The sequence below is a fragment of the Lissotriton vulgaris genome, chromosome 2_1 (genome assembly GCF_964263255.1).
Source record: "Lissotriton vulgaris chromosome 2_1, aLisVul1.2, whole genome shotgun sequence".
NCBI classification, from domain to species: Eukaryota; Metazoa; Chordata; class Amphibia; order Caudata; family Salamandridae; genus Lissotriton; species Lissotriton vulgaris.
This window is the reverse complement of record NC_141687.1, coordinates 1,037,048,303-1,037,066,161: the sequence shown is the minus strand read 5'-3', so window position 1 is coordinate 1,037,066,161 and position 17,859 is coordinate 1,037,048,303.

The window sequence follows — 17,859 nt, the reverse complement described above, 5'->3', positions numbered from 1 at the left end:
TAGCTTGGCAGAGCAGACAGGCTTATCTCAGAGGCTGTGTGTTAAGCAATTATGACCACATACAGTAATAAAGTGAATACACTATAAATGGACACGACACAGTAGTATTATAAAAATAAGTATTTTTATATAAGGCTTAGCACAAGACCAAATAACGACAAAAATGTACACAATCTTAATAAATACGTTGGGAAGGAAAAAGGATAGTTCAAAGGTAGTTTCTTCTTTAGCACAAAGTCTTTAGTATCAAGCGAATCTTCTTCTTGGAAACACAGTTCTTAGCAACAGGGTAACTCACATGGGAGCTACACGACGTCGAGGCAAAGTTAATCCACAGGTTCGCCGTCGACCGCGAGGAGCGCTACGTCGAGCCTGGAGTCACACGGACCCCCAACAACACAGTACCTTTGGAAAATGAAGCACACGATGATCAGCAGCGTCGAGCAATCCGGCGTCGCGTCTTCGGTGTCGATCAGGCCTCAGCAGGCGTCGTCGATGATGCGGTTGCACAGAGTGAGCAGCGCTCACGGCGTCGAAGGGCACACAGTTGATGCGATCAGCAGCGGTGCAGACACAAGGTCCTCTGGAGCTAGAGCCGTACTCCCACTCACTGGCGTTGCTGCTGGCGTCGGTCGGGCCCGGCGTCCGGTCGTCGTGATTGCTGGTTCTTTCAGAGGTGCTGGATGCACGCTTCCAGCAAAGAGCACTTTAGCAGATGAAGTCTTTTAGCCCTGTGACTTCGGCAGGAGACTGGCACTCTTCCAGTCCTTGGAGATTTTCTTAGCAAGCCTGAGAGTACACACACAGTTCATCTCTCCTGGTTCCTTGGCGAAAATAAAGAAGCACTGCAGGATTCCCCCAACAACAGCACACTGGCAGAAGGGGTAGGCAGTCCTTAGATCAGCAGGCCTCTTGTCCTTGGTTACAGGGTTCCTTGTCAGAAGTGATCTAAATTCTTGGTTCAGGGGTCCTTCTCTTATACCCCTTTCCGGCTTTGATCTCTTTGTCCATGCCGGGGATTTCCCAACATCCTGGGTCTGTTGTGGGTGGAGCCAGGCAGAAGCACCTGGCCTATTCACTGAGCAGGGCTGGGTCCTCAGACGCCCAGCAGGAGGTGGAGCCAGCATTGACACTGGCAGGAGCAGAGCTATCGGCCTCCTGGCAGGAGGTGGGGCTAGGATCGTCTATGGCAGGCACAGAGCCATCAGCCGCTTGGCAGGAGGTGGAGCCAGCATTGTATCAGGCAAGGCAGGCTATCAACAACTACTCTCCCCCTACTCTCAACGTAAATGTCCCACTCATCCCACACTGACTCATCCAGACCTGTGGAGCCACCCAGCTCCTGTCACACACACGCAAGACCAGCAGAAACCAGATATGGTTAGACAAGAAAATAGACATTTTCTAAAAGTGCTATTTTCAAACCCAGAGTCCAAAAACCATCCACACCAACGGATGCGTAATTAGACCCCGAGTTCAGGGATACCAAACTCGACATTGCACCATGCTCCCCGAGCCAGCTGGGACCATAGCGTTAATAATCCTGGCGGCCCATTCTAATTAATGGAGAGCAGGCTACCTCGCAATAGTGAAGAACGAAGATGGCGGTAATTCACTATTAGGACATGCCAACTTGGTCAGGCGTGTCCTACCTTAGACTTCCAATGCACCCTGGCCGCGGGCCTACCATAGGGGTGACTAACATGAAGCCAAGGGAAGGTTTGGGGGGCTGGCAAGTAGGTATACTTGCGCAGCCGGCGTGACAGTACCAGACTGCACGTGGGTCTCGCAATGACCGACCCGTAGACATTCTTTTACAAGGCTGCTCCTGTGGGTGGCACAACACGTGCTGCAAGCCCACGAGCGGCATTCGTATTTACAAGCCCCGGCACTCCTGGTGCACTAGACTAGGGACTGACAGTAAACCAAATAAGCCAAACATGGATACAATAGATACATCAATTTAACATAGGGAGCACTTGCGCTGTGGCACTGATCAGCAGTGGCACCGCGCCCAAAGCATATACCAGCAAAACATCGTAAAACAGTAGAGGCAAACAGAAAAAATGGAGGAGAGACTCAAGCCAATGATGTCAGGTCTAACACGTGTCCCCTCCAGCTGAAATGTGGGGAGAACTACCCTTGACCTAGGGAGTCCTCATCACTAAGGCGGAAAAATCTGGACAGACCATCAGCATTGGCGTGATCTGTACCAGGGCGGTGTTCCACCGTAAAGTCCATCCCCTGTAGAGAAATGGACCACCTCAACAGTTTCGGATTCTCACCCCTCATCTGCATCAACCATCTGAGGGGCCTGTGGTCTGTCTGAACCCGGAAGTGAGTCCCAAACAGGTAGGGTCTTAGCTTCTTCAGCGCCCAGACCACAGCAAATGCTTCTCTCTCTATCGCACTCCACCTCGTTTCCCTGGGAAGTAACCTCCTACTGATGAAGGCTACAGGCAAGTCTCGGCCCTCTTCATTCACCTGAGCTAGAACAGCCCCCACGCCATGCTCTGAAGCGTCGGTCTGAACAATGAATTCTTTCGAAAAGTCGGGTGCCTGGAGTATAGGTGCTGTGTACATTGCAGTTTTCAGGGTGTCAAAGGCCGTTTGACAGGCATCAGTCCAGATCACGTTTCGTGGCTGCTTTCTGGAAGTCAGCGACGTCAAGGGGTGCACAATGTTGCCGTAATCCTTGACAAACCTCCTGTAGTAACCCGTGAGTCCTAAGAAGGCTCTCACCTGAGTTTGGGTTTTGGGCGGCGCCCAAGCCAGGATGGTATCAATCTTGGGTGGCAGGGGGGCAACCTTGCCGCTCCCTACTTGGTGCCCCAAGTACACCACCGAACCCTGCCCAATCTGACACTTACTGGCTTTGATTGTGAGGCCTGCTCCGCGCAGGGCCAACAACACTTCCTGGAGGTGGCGCAAGTGTTCCTCCCAGCTGGCGCTGAACACTGCGATGTCGTCCAGGTAGGCGGCACTGAAATCCTCCAGTCCAGCCAAGACCTGGTTGACCAACCTCTGGAAGGTGGCAGGGGCATTCTTCATCCCAAAGGGCATCACCCGGAACTGGTATAGCCCATCTGGTGTGGAGAATGCTGACCTCTCCTTTGCCCCATCAGTCAAGGCGATCTGCCAGTACCCAGACGTTAAATCAAACGTACTAAGGTACCGGGCAGCCCCCAACCGATCGATGAGCTCATCAGCTCTGGGGATGGGGTGCGCGTCAGTCTTCGTGACCGAATTGAGCCCTCGGTAGTCCACGCAGAACCGGAGTTCTGGTGAAGCACCAGGCGCTGCAGCCTTCGGGACCAAGACCACTGGGCTGGCCCAAGGACTGCTAGAGGACTCAATCACCCCTAACGCGAACATTTTGGAGACCTCCTCCTTAATGTACGCTCTTACCTTGTCAGTCACCCTGTAAGCCTTGTGCTTCACAGGAGGGCTGTCTCCGGTGTCAACGTCATGGACACACCAATGAGTGACACCCGGAACCAAGGAAAACAGATCCGGGAATTGTCCCAACAGTTGGCGACAATCCTGTTTCTGCTCAAGGGTCAGTGTGTCAGAGAGGACCACACCATCCACCGACCCATCTTGCTCTTTAGCACACAGGAGGTCAGGAAGAGGCTCACTCTCCTCCTCCGTTCCATCATCTGTAGCTAGGAGCATGCCCACTTCGGACCTTTCTAAGTGGGGCTTCAAACGGTTGACATGCAGGACCCGCAAGGGGTTCCTGGGAGATTTCAAGTCCACCAGGTAGGTGACATCGCTCTTCTGCTCCACAACCTTAAACGGTCCAGTCCACCTGTCCTTGAGCGCACAAGGTTCCACAGGGGACATGACCCACACTTCCTGACCAGGCTGAAGCTCTACCAGAGTGGCATTCCGGTCGTACCAACGCTTCATCTCCTCCTGGCTGGCCTCCAGATTTGCCTGAGCAAGTTCTCTGAAGCGCCGAGTCTGGTTCCGAAAGGCCAACATGTAGCTGTATACATCCTGGGGAGCTTTCCTGGGAGATTGCTCCCAGCCTTCCTTGACCAGACTCAAAGGTCCTCTTACCGGGTGACCGTATAAGAGCTCAAAGGGGCTGAACCCTAGAGCCTTCTGCGGCACCTCACGGTAAGCAAACAACAGGCATGGCAAGAGGACGTCCCATTTCCGCCTCATTGGTTCTTCAAGACCCATAATCATGCCTTTCAGGGTCCGGTTGAATCTCTCAACCATCCCGTTTCCTTGAGGGTGGTAAGGAGTGGTGAACTTGTAGGTTACCCCACACTCCTTCCACAGAGACTTCATATAGTTCTAAATGAAGTTGGTGCCTCGGTCTGACACCACCTCTCTGGGGAACCCCATCCGGGAGAAAACACCCATCAGTGCCCGTCCCACCACGGGGGCTGTCACTGTTCTGAGAGGGATGGCTTCCGGGTACCTTGTGGCATGGTCCACCAAGACCAGGATGAACCTGTTGCCCAGGGCTGTCTTGGGGTCCAGGGGCCCAACAATGTCAATACCCACCCGGTCAAAGGGGGTGCTGACCACTGGAAAAGGTTGGAGGGGAGCCTTCTGCTTCCTCTCGCTTTTCCCACTTGCCTGGCAAGTGCGACAAGTCTTGCAATGGATGTCTACATCCCTACGCATCTGAGGCCAATAAAAATGGGTGACAAGCCTGTCATAGGTCTTGTCCTGCCCCAGATGTCCAGCTAACGGAACGTCATGAGCCAAACCCAGTAGGAAGGCTCTGAAGCGCTGGGGTACCACCAGCACACGGGCTGACCCAGACTCAGCAGCCTTAGGCTCGCTATACAGGAGGTCGTTCTCCCAGTACACAAAATGTGACCCTGACTGATCACCTGAGGATTGGGCTGAGGCCTGCTGCCTCATGCCCACGAGAGAAGGGCACACTTTCTGTTCCGCACAGAATTCCTCCCTGGAGGGACCACCATCCTGCTGCCAGTGGGTCAGCTCGGGCAGGTCTCCCAGTTCGGCAATTTGTTCCCTGGTGGGCTCCAGGGCATCCCCCTCAGGGTCTACCTCCTCCTGGACCACGGGAACTATGGGGGCCGGTTTCCCGCGCCTCCTGCCTCTTCTCTTCACAGCTGGGTCCTGGGCCGTACTTTCAGGCTCCGGGACCCCATCAACACCCTTACTCGCTGTCATGGATCGAGTGGTTGCACACACCCACTCTGGCACACCCAACATTTTCAAGTGCGCCGCTCTCTCCACCTTAGCCCAAGGGGAGTCTTCTAAATCATTGCCCAGGAGACAATCGACAGGCATGGCGGGCCTCACAGCAACCTGAAGAGTACCTGAAACTCCCCCCCATTCAAAGGAAACCTGAGCCACCTCACACTCTTTCTGGGAGTTGTCGGCAGCTATCACGGGGTAGAATGCGTGGGGAACCACCTGCTCTCTGGACACCAAGTGACACTTGACAGCTGTCACACTCGCTCCGGTGTCTCTGAGGGCTTCCACTCTATGGCCATTAATGGTCACCCACTGCCTATATTTACTAGTGTTACTAGGCAGAGGGGGTGGAGGGACCATTTGTATGTCTCCTAGCGAGACCAGGGACATTTCTGCGGGACCCCTCCCACCATGGACAACCATCAACTCCCCTCCCAAGGCTACACTCGCCAACTGACAGGGGGGTGCACGCGGCGGTGCATTCGAATCCTTTTTGGGACACTGGGGGTCATAAAACCGGTGTCCCACCTGCCCACAACCGTAGCAGGTTAGGGGGCCCCTATGAACAGGTTTACCCGTCGGGGCCCCGGGCTTCTTCTCAGGGGGAGGCTGGGAACCTTTCCCTTGGTTCCCTTGGGGATTACTTTGGGGCCCTTTCTGAGACTCCTTCTGTTTACCCTTGTCCCCCCCACTCTTCTGCTGGGGACCCTGCCCACCTTTGGCTGAGTCTCCCACTGGACCCTTGTGGACCCTGGTACTGACCCAGCGGCCCGCCTCCTCAGCAAGTTTTCTAGGGTTAGATATCTTGCTATCAATCAGGTGCTGGCGCAGCTCTGGAAAACAGTTATTAGACAAGTGCTCCCAAGCAAACAAATCATAAAGAGCTTCATAACTTTCCACTTTGCTGCCCTTTACCCAACCATCCATGGCTCTGCAGAAATAAGACACAAAATCAACCCACGTCGTACCAGGCAATTTCTTACATTCTCTAAAAGCTTGTCTGTACTTCTCGGGGGTTAGGCCATACCGCAACATTAAAGCATCTTTCATATGAGCATACGACATCCTATCCGCAACAGGCATGTCTAACAGGGTATCTCTTCCCTCATTCACAAAGCGACCCCACAACCCCGCTCCCCAATTCTTCTCAGGGACCTGGTGGGCCAACAATGCTAACTCATATGCTTTAAACCATTGACCAATATCTTCATTCCTATTGTAATCTTTGATCACATCTTTCGGAAAGTAAAACTTACTTTCTGCAGGCTCAGATGGAATGCTGCCACCAGAGGGATTCAACTCTAACTTTTTAGCTTGGATATCCAGCTCCCTCAACCTGGCTTCACGCTCCAAAGCTAACTTCTCTCGTTCAAACTCTAACTTTTTGATCTCCAAATCAGCTTCTCTTCTACCTCTTGCATTTTCTAACTCCAACTGCCCATTTATCTTTAGCCTTGCCATTTCCATGTTGTAAGCTTGCTCTTTCGCCCTTTCTTCTCTTTCTTCAGGGGAAAGACCTTTGGAGGAAACACTGCTACCGGGAGAGGACACAGGCCCATTCACTGGCACCTCCTCATCCCCTTCCTCTGTGGGTACCACCACCACATCAGAGGGATCTCTGGACTCCCACCAGGCCTGTAATGCTTTATGAAAATCATCTTTTCTCGAGAGGCCTGTGGTAGGAACTTTAAACTGGTCGCAAAAGTGTTTCAGCTCATCCTTTTTCTATTTCTTAAGCTTATTCCTCTCAAACTCCTCCACAACAACGACAGGGGTAGTGACTCCGTTGTCACTCATGGTCAAAACTGGCAGTGTTCGAAAAATCAAGTTTCAGAAAAGCGGAGAACAAAAATAGGATCCTCCCCAATTAGATTGTGACTGCGTTATGGTCTGCTTTCACTATGTAGCGCACACTAATCACTGTACATGGGTCATAAATGCAAGGTCCAAATCCTCACCGCTGCATCCAATGTTAGAACCGGCTGTCTCTAGTTGGCAGAGGTATACACTTCTGACAAATAGGGACACACCTTTTCTAGTCAGGGCAAGGGGATCACACCCTTCGATAACCCCTGCTCACCCCCTTGGTAGCTTGGCAGAGCAGACAGGCTTATCTCAGAGGCTGTGTGTTAAGCAATTATGACCACATACAGTAATAAAGTGAATACACTATAAATGGACACGACACAGTAGTATTATAAAAATAAGTATTTTTATATAAGGCTTAGCACAAGACCAAATAACGACAAAAATGTACACAATCTTAATAAATACGATGGGAAGGAAAAAGGATAGTTCAAAGGTAGTTTCTTCTTTAGCACAAAGTCTTTAGTATCAAGCGAATCTTCTTCTTGGAAACACAGTTCTTAGCAACAGGGTAACTCACACGGGAGCTACACGACGTCGAGGCAAAGTTAATCCACAGGTTCGGCGTCGACCGCGAGGAGCGCTACGTCGAGCCTGGAGTCACACGGACCCCCAACAACACAGTACCTTTGGAAAATGAAGCACACGATGATCAGCGGCATCGAGCAATCCGGCGTCGCGTCTTCGGTGTTGATCAGGCCTCAGCAGGCGTCGTCGATGATGCGGATGCACAGAGTGAGCAGCGCTCACGGCGTCGAAGGGCACACAGTTGATGCGATCAGCAGCGGTGCAGACACGAGGTCCTCTGGAGCTAGAGCCGTACTCCCACTCACTGGCGTTGCTGCTGGCGTCGGTCGGGCCCGGCGTCCGGTCGTCGTGATTGCTGGTTCTTTCAGAGGTGCTGGATGCACGCTTCCAGCAAAGAGCACTTTAGCAGATGAAGTCTTTTAGCCCTGTGACTTCGGCAGGAGACTGGCACTCTTCCAGTCCTTGGAGATTTTCTTAGCAAGCGTGAGAGTACACACACAGTTCCTCTCTCCTGGTTCCTTGGCGAAAATAAAGAAGCACTGCAGGATTCCCCCAACAACAGCACACTGGCAGAAGGGGTAGGCAGTCCTTAGATTAGCAGGCCTCTTGTCCTTGGTTACAGGGTTCTTTGTCAGAAGTGATCTAAATTCTTGGTTCAGGGGTCCTTCTCTTATACCCCTTTCCGGCTTTGATCCCTTTGTCCATGCCGGAGATTTCCCAACATCCTGGTCTGTTGTGGGTGGAGCCAGGCAGAAGCACCTGGCCTATTCACTGAGCAGGGCTGGGTCCTCAGACGCCCAGCAGGAGGTGGAGCCAGCATTGACACTGGCAGGAGCAGAGCTATCGGCCTCCTGGCAGGAGGTGGGGCTAGGATCGTCTATGGCAGGCACAGAGCCATCAGCCGCTTGGCAGGAGGTGGAGCCAGCATTGTATCAGGCAAGGCAGGCTATCAACAACTACTCTCCCCCTACTCTCAACGTAAATGTCCCACTCATCCCACACTGACTCATCCAGACCTGTGGAGCCACCCAGCTCCTGTCACACACACGCAAGACCAGCAGAAACCAGATATGGTTAGACAAGAAAATAGACACTTTCTAAAAGTGCTATTTTCAAACCCAGAGTCCAAAAACCATCCACACCAACGGATGCGTAATTAGACCCCGAGTTCAGGGATACCAAACTCGACATTGCACCATGCTCCCCGAGCCAGCTGGGATCATAGCGTTAATAATCCCGGCGGCCCATTCTAATTAATGGAGAGCAGGCTACCTCGCAATAGTGAAGAACGAAGATGGCGGTAATTCACTATTAGGACATGCCAACTTGGTCAGGCGTGTCCTACCTTAGACTTCCAATGCACCCTGGCCGCGGGCCTACCATAGGGGTGACTAACATGAAGCCAAGGGAAGGTTTGGAGGGCTGGCAAGTAGGTATACTTGCGCAGCCGGCGTGACAGTACCAGACTGCACGTGGGTCTCGCAATGACCGACCCGTAGACATTCTTTTACAAGGCTGCTCCTGTGGGTGGCACAACACGTGCTGCAAGCCCACGAGCGGCATTCGTATTTACAAGCCCCGGCACTCCTGGTGCACTAGACTAGGGACTGACAGTAAACCAAATAAGCCAAACATGGATACAATAGATACATCAATTTAACATAGGGAGCACTTGCGCTGTGGCACTGATCAGCAGTGGCACCGCGCCCAAAGCATATACCAGCAAAACATCGTAAAACAGTAGAGGCAAACAGAAAAAATGGAGGAGAGACTCAAGCCAATGATGTCAGGTCTAACACATACAAAGAGGAAATTGCCTTAAAGCATAGTTTTTGTGTTGTCAGGGACCCCTTTATGTATAAAATCTATTCTGACCACAACATACACACCCTTGCACTAAGTCGTAAGGGTGCCTATGTTCGCACCTGACTGATTGTTGTGCGCCAGTGCAGGGAGAGAGCAGAACTGCGACAATTCTTAGTGGATATGATGCAGTTCTGCTCTATCCTGTTCACGCAATAAAATGCAACACAGAAACTTTACTTCTTGCCCTGCTTTGTGTGAAATCTTTGTGAATTTGGGCCAGTTTTTTGTTTGAACCCAGACACAATTTATTGCATGATGCAGCCTTTGTATTGTATGGGCACCCTCTTGATTGTGATGGATGTGTCAACAATACACTAGAGCTCACAGAACACACCCAGATTCACACACTTAATCATCTCTTCCCTACCTGCCCTTCAGGGTCTCATGCCATCAAGCAGCAAGTGTACCCTTTGTATAACTGTACTATAGTCATTCATCCAAGCCCTCAGGGTCACAACAAACACTGCTTTGCATACATCTGATACATCCGATAAACACAATTGGTGAAAAGCAGTGAAACACAAATGGAAATCTACTTCACACAAAGACTTGGCACACAGGCAGTAACAGAACAAAAGCAAAATGATTATACACAAACAGGAGCATCCCAGGTGCAAACACAATCCCCAAAATACCACAACACCATTCAAAGAAAATAATTTACCCTTTCCATAGACACCTATAACGAATCAGTCTTTGCATAAGGCTCCAATAAATGCAGAGCTTTGTTCAAAATATTCCAGTAATAAGTCAACCCCCTACCAGAGTATTCCCTATCATGATCAAAATGTTCAATGAGAATGTCTTCACTGTGTAGGGCTATTTTGAATCAAAGGCCAAACTAATGATTCACCTTTGATGACGTCTAACAAGTCTAAATAGAGCGTTCTAACAATCATACAAGGCGCCAACACCACTGCATCACTGAAACAAATCTTTCACAAGCAAACAGTCTAATTTCTCCCTTCTTAATACTCTCACAAATGAGGACTTGAAGCCATTGCTCCCTAATATTAATACCGCACTTACCAACAGAGTCTTCCCATTATTACAGACAATGGGTAAATATTTTCTCTAAAAACTCCACCATTGACTCAGAGGTTTCAGTTATGTTACATCACACACCCTCCCTTGTTTTGGGAAAAAAACATGGAAAACCTGGCAACTCCTGCAGAAGCGGTCGCTCCCCACGCTCCCTGATATCGTAGCGCTGGACTGCTACATTGCCTGCTTTTTCAATTGTGCCAGATTGGTATCGTAGCGCAGCGCTGGACTGCTACATTACCTGCATTTTCAATTGTGCCACATTTGTATCGTAGCGCTATATCGCATTGCCTGAGTGTTTGCTTGTGCCGGATTTGTGTCGTAGCGCTAGATTGCACTTCCCAGACTGTGCCTCAAACTCGCCTTGTTTCACTTTTGTTTCTGCTGCCATTTTGTTGTTTGTTTGCCTCCCAGCACGTCTCTCCACCCCGCTCCCGCCTCCCAGCTGCTCCTCCCTCCCACAGATAGCAAAGGAATCGTCCTGCCTGCCCTAGCGCTGTGACCATCCTGACTCCTGCAGAAGCGGTCGCTCCCCACGCTCCCTGATATCGTAGCGTTGGACTGCTACATTGCATGCTTTTTCAATTGTGCCAGATTGGTATCGTAGCGCAGCGCTGGACTGCTACATTGCCTGCATTTTCAATTGTGCCACATTGGTATCGTGGCGCTATATCGCATTGCCTGAGTGTTTGCTGGTGCCGGATTTGTGTTGTAGTGCTAGATTGCACTTCCCAGACTGTGCCCCAATCTCGCCTTGTTTCACTTTTGTTTCTGCTGCCATTTTGTTGTTTGTTTGCCTCCCAGCCCGTCTCTCCACCCCGCTACGGCCTCCCAGCTGCTCCTCCCTCGCTCCACCCCCCTCCACTATCCACTTATGACAGATGCTTTTGCGTGCAACGTTCATGCGCAGCGGTCGCGCCCCATGCGCACCGAAGGTGCGCCAAAGGTAAGCCTGTCTACGCCCGTCCGCGCCTGGACCGCGCCCAGCGCCAGACCCCCTGGCCCCCGCAAAATCCACTCCATCCGCATAACGTACGACGCCGCAACCCTCTCAGCCCCTAACCCCGGCCGACCACCAAACTGCTACCAAGCCGCCCCAGGACACACCCATGGACCCTTCACCTGCCACTCCTGCAAGTTCGACTGCATCAAGACCCACACCAAATCCACAAACTCCAAACAGAACTCCAACACTAACCACCTGAAATGCATCCTGCTCAACACCCGCTCGGTCCACAGACACGCCATTCAACTTTGGAACCTACTCAACACCACATCGCTGGACGTCGCCTTTCTTACAGAAACCTGAATGAACGCCTCATCAATGCCTGACATCGCCATAGCCATCCCTGACAGCTACAAGATCATCCGAAAGGACCGCATCAACCAAACATCGTCCATAAGAACACCTCACAGCCGCCGAACACCTTCACTTCCAGATCCACACCAACCCCAAGACCACACTCAGAGGCACCCTCATCTACAGGCCACCAGGACCCCGCACACAATTCAGCGAAGACATCACTGACTTCATCAGCCCACACGCCCTCCCCTCCGAGGACTACATTCTACTAGGAGACCTCAACTTCCACCTGGAAAAGAACAACAACAGCAACACCACCACCCTTCTGGACAACCTCGCCAATCTCGGACTCAAACAACTTGTTGACACCCCCACCCACTATGCCGGGCACACGCTCGACCCAATCTTCACCTCCAGCAAGCACATCTCCTTCAATCACACCACAGCTTTCCATTGGACAGACCACAGCTGCGTTCACTTCAACTACAAAAAGACTACGACCCACAACCACCCACAACCAATTCCCTGCAGAAACTGGAATAAAATTACCACCGACCAACTCTTCACATCGCTTCACCAAAACCCTCCTGCAAAATCATCGGACCCAAACCTTGCAGCCACCAACCTCACACAATGGATCACCCACAGCGCTGACGAATTAGCACCCTTGAAAAAACATCAAATCAAGCAAGGTAGCAAAAAAGCTCCCTGGTTCAACGATGACCTTAAGAAATCCAAGAAGTTCTGTTGCACCCTCGCGAAAGCCTGGAGAAAAAACCCAACCACTGACAACCTGGCCACCATCAAGAACGTCACCCGCAAACACCACCAACTGATCCGATCCACCAAGAAATCAGCATTCAAGGATCGACTCGACAACAACGCCCACAACAGCAAGGAACTATTCAACATCGTCAAAGAATTTACCAACCCCACCGCCGGCACCAACGACATCACTCCCTCCCAAGACCTCTGCGACTCCCTAGCCTCATTCTTCCACAACAAAATCACTGACATACATAACAGCTTTGAAAACCAGTCCGGAGACCAGTCCACCCCACCGACCTCCGAACTAAAAACCCCCTCCAACAACCTTTGCGCCTGGAACACAATCTCCACTGAAGACACCATCCGCCTGATGAACTTCATCCACTCAGGATCGCCAACCAACCCTTGTCCCCACTACATTTTCAACAAAGCAGACACCATTATAGCACCCCATCTCCGAGACGTCATCAACTGCTCCCTCAACTCCGCTACCTTCCCGGAAAGCTGGAAACATGCCGAACTCAGCGCCCTTCTGAAGAAACCCACAGCAGACCCCACTGAACTTAAGAACTACCGCCCCATCTCGCTCCTCCCATTCCCTGCCAAAGTCATTGAGAAAGCTGTCAACAGTCAGCTCGCCGCCTTCCTCGAATCCAACAAATCCCTTGACCCTTCACCGTTCGGCTTCTGAGCCAAACACAGCACCGAGACCGCCCTCATCGCAGCAACAGATGACATTCGAACACTACTGGACAACGGAGAAACAGCTGCCCTCATCCTACTTGACCTCTCCGCAGCCTTCGACACAGTCTGTCATAGCACCCTTATACAACGCCTCGGCAACGTCGGAATACAAGGAAAAGCATTGAACTGGATCATCTCGTTCCTTGCTGGAAGAACTCAGAGAGTCCGCCTTCCCCCTTTTAGATCAGAGGCCACCGAAGTCATCTGCGGCATACCACAAGGATCATCACTCAGTCCCACCCTCTTCAATGTATAGATGAGTCCCCTCGCATCCATCGCGCGCCAACACAACCTCAACATCATCTCCTACGCGGACGACACCCAGATGATCCTCTCCCTCACCAAAGACCCAAACACCGACAAAACCAACCTACACGAAGGGATGAAAGAAGTAGCCGTGTGGATGAAGAACAGCCGTTTAAAACTGAACTCGGACAAAACGGAAGTCCTCATCTTAGGTTCATCCCCCTCCGCCTGGGACGACTCATGGTGGCCACCGGCCCTGGGAAACGCACCCATACCTACGGACCACGCACGTAACCTGGGTTTCATCCTGGACTCCTCCCTCTCGATGACCAGACAAGTCAACTCCGTCTCATCATCATGCTTCAACATCCTACGTATGCTCAAAAAAATCTTCCGTTGGATCCCTACCGAAACAAGAAAGACGGTCACCCACGCACTGGTCACAAGCCGACTGGACTACGGAAACACCCTTTACGCCGTAACCACAGACAAACTACAGAAAAAACTCCAACGCATCCAAAACGCCTTAGCCAGACTCATACTAGACATCCCCAGCCAAGCTCATATTTCCGGTCATCTGAAAGACCTCCACTGGCTCCCCGTCAACAAGAGAATAACGTTCCGTGTCCTCACCCACGCACACAAAGCTCTCTACGACCTAGGACCTGAATGCCTCAACACGCGCCTGTCCTTTTACACCCCCACCCGCCAACAAAGATCGTCCAATCTAGCCCTCGCCGCAATTCCACGCATCCATAGATCCACCATGAGGGGAAGATCCTTCTCCTACTTAGCGGCCAAAACCTGGAATTCTCTCCCCACCCACCTCCGCCTTACACAGAACCACCTCTCCTTGAGAAAACAACTAAAAACTTGGATATTTGATAAGTAAAGGACCCCTTCCCTCAAGCGCCTTGAGACCCTCTGAGTGAGTAGTGCGCTATACAAATGTTAAACTTGACTTGACAAACTATTAAATGTTTCACTATGTGAGGAGAGGGTGGAACCTCGAAGAGGTGGGCTTAGTGCTGTGCACAGCTACACTTCTAAATTCCCCACCTCATCCCAACACCAAAAAGCAAAGCTTTTGAGGCTGCTGCCGATGTCCTGAGGAGGTTTCACACTTCATAATAGACATCGGCTGCGCAAAACCTCCAAATAATTTGTTAGAAACCTGCTGTCTGCAGAGGTGTCCAGCTAATTATGTGCACTCCTTGAGACATAGGCTCCTCACTAGGTGACTGTGTGATGGGAGCCGATATTGCATGACACACAATGGCATTGAGTGAGTTGGAAGCTCTGACATGGGAAGGAAGTGTCTTCTTACGCTAACAAAACAATCTACTTCAGTGCCAGTAAATTTGCTTTAGAACTAACTGCAGTAGAGATATCTCTCTCTTACTCCACCATTTTCAACAACTATAAAGCAGAGAACGGCACAATAAATTCTGGCAAGTTACATATATTCCAAGTGTGATGAGCACAGGCAGCGCAGGGGGAAAGGAAGATGGTGGATTGTCTCTGCTGCAGCGAGCATGCACCTTCAGCTCCCATAACATCCTGATGCATCACTCATAAGTGCTTATAGCAGATTGAACATGCCCATGGAGAAGAGTGGAAAGTAGAAGATTTGATCTAGATGTGTACTACCCCAGTTTCTGAAGCCCGCTGTATGGTTTGCATGCGAGGATTCTTCAACATTCCTGGCACTTGGTCAGGATCGTGCAGTGGCTGATTGGTCCATGTCGCTCTACTCTCCACTGGCCAAGTCAAATTGTAACCTTTGACATGGCCCCGCAGAGAGGTAGCATGGGATGAGGAGGACGGGGAGGCCTTGCCTATATGCCTAAAGCAGTAACTGCCATAGCAACTATAGCGACAGAGGAGAGTCTAGCAGCTGGGGGCAAGGCACGCGGATGACTGCTGCCAGCAGAGAAGGGGTCTGGCTCCAGGGTTGATAAGCTGATGCTGAGGATGCCGCAGTCTGGCAAAGCAGCAGATCTTCTTCATGCCTTCGGTATGAAAGATTCCTCATCTGAATCTGTAATGATTGACACCCTGCTGAGTGCAGTCCTTGTGGGACAAGAAGAGGTGGCAGCCAGTGATGAACGCCCTCCAGGGTCAGGACACTTTGAACCTTCGGCCCCTGTCGACACTGAGAATCGGCGACAACAGGCGACAGCTGCATCAGAAACTCGTGGCCTACAACAAGGTAATGGAGTAGCTCCGAGCATGCAGATTATGCTGCATGGCTTGACCGAGGCTAGGAACTCTAACGTCTGTAATGCTGATAGACATCCTCTCGTGCATGAATTATTATCAATATCTCAACAGCAGCAAAAGGAGCTATCTAGCATAAAGCAGAGGGGGGCATCAAAAAGGAGAGGAGGCAGTGGACCGCAAATTAAATGGTTATAACTTAAGGGATTCATTGCCAACTGGTTTATCTGGCATTTATGGCTTAGGGCATGTATCAAAAGAGTCTACCACCAGCAAAAGCATGACCTTGGATCTACATAATGGGCAACTGGTAGACCAGGATATTGCGACAACGCATGATGCTTTTAATAGCCCTGCAGTACATACCCCACTACTGTATGCAGTCAGAGCCCTCCTAGAGCCAAAGCAGGCCTAGTAGATGTACAAATTGAGACAGGCCACTCCCCCAGGAGAAGAAACAAAGTAAGGCCAAAGCCACAAAAGGTCTCAAAATACTTACTGGCTACCAGGAAAGCCAGAGTTACAGCTGCTCCACCTCTTCACGCTCTAGGGGGGGGTCTAATGGAAGCCCATTGCGTAAATGGGTTACTTCCAAGGGAGAAATCAAAGCCATAATATCTCGCCTATCGAATGCCGGTCCTTTGAGTGGACCCTGCTTAAAATACATGAGGAAACCCACTTAAATGCCACGGCAGAGGTGAACCCCTCTGGCTCGTTCTTAAAGGCCACCATTAGCGCAGAAATACATGACTTGATTGATAGTCGACTAAAAGGTTATGACTTTTCGGGAAGTCCACATTCTCTTGGCTCCTCCTCCTTAGTGACAACTCAAACTACTACTCTTACCTCTAAACTAAATGATGCCTCTGATACAAAGGAACCCTCATTGTCTTTAATTCTCCAGGTCCTGAATGCCCAAAGAGCAGAGGCACAGGAACATTAAGTACAAGTCAGAGCAGACAATCTTTCAATACAATAATCACTATTGGAGGTAACTAGTAAGGTAGTATACTCACATGTGATGTAGCAGATTTACAGCCGCACGTGGCAGACACTGAGGAGGCTACTCCGACAGTGGCTTAAGCAATCAAAATGGAGGACAGCCAACAAACTTTCTTACAGGGGAAGGTCGAAGATTTGGAAATTCAGCAGTGTAGGAATAACCTGAGGCCTTTTGTGGTACACAAAGGGAAAGAAGGATCCGACCCAAGCATTCATTGTGCAGCTAATTAAAAAGGCATTTCCAGAATTAGCGGATTGGGACTGGGACTCCCAAATTCAGTGGACTCACAGACTTCCAATCTTTCTAAGCCAAGTAGGCAGGGCAACATCACAACATCCCGCCCTATGCTCTTCTTTATTGTCAATTTCCACAAGTGGCCGGCCATTTCTTTCAAAGCTCACCCTTCGTCTCTCATAGTGGTTGAATCTTTCTCTTCTTCGTGAGGTCTGACTAATGTAAAAACACGGACAGGTGCTGGAAGGTGCGTCAGCTGATTAATCCCTTGAAGGCAGTGGGTGCAAATGTCTTCTTGCAGGAGCCAGGATGTTTAAAGATCATCAAAGAAGGCAGATCTCAGATCTTTAATACTGATCTTGAGGCTAAGCAGGCTCTTAGGGCCCGATGTAGGTAAATCCCATTTACCGATTTTGAAATACCGAATCCTACCGATTCGGTATTTCAAAATCGGTAAATGGTATGTAGGTCCCAACATCTGGATTTGTTACAGAATCCTTAACAATTCTTTAGTTACCGATTCGGTAAATACCGAATCGGTAATGCCCATTCATTCCTATGGGCTTTGAAGCCCATAGGAATGATTAGGCATTACCGATTCTGTATTTACCGAATCGGTAATTAAAGAATTCACAAGGGTGCAGGGGGTGTCACTTTGACACCCTCTGGCACCCCCAAAACAGGCACAGGTGCCATGTGGCAAGCATACCTGCCCTAAGGGCAGGTCTGCCTGTCACATGACATAGGTGTGCATGCAAACATGTGCATGCACACCGGAATCGGTATTTTACCATGGATTTGTATTCCATGGTAAAATACCGATTCTGTAAGCCATGTGCAGAAGGTA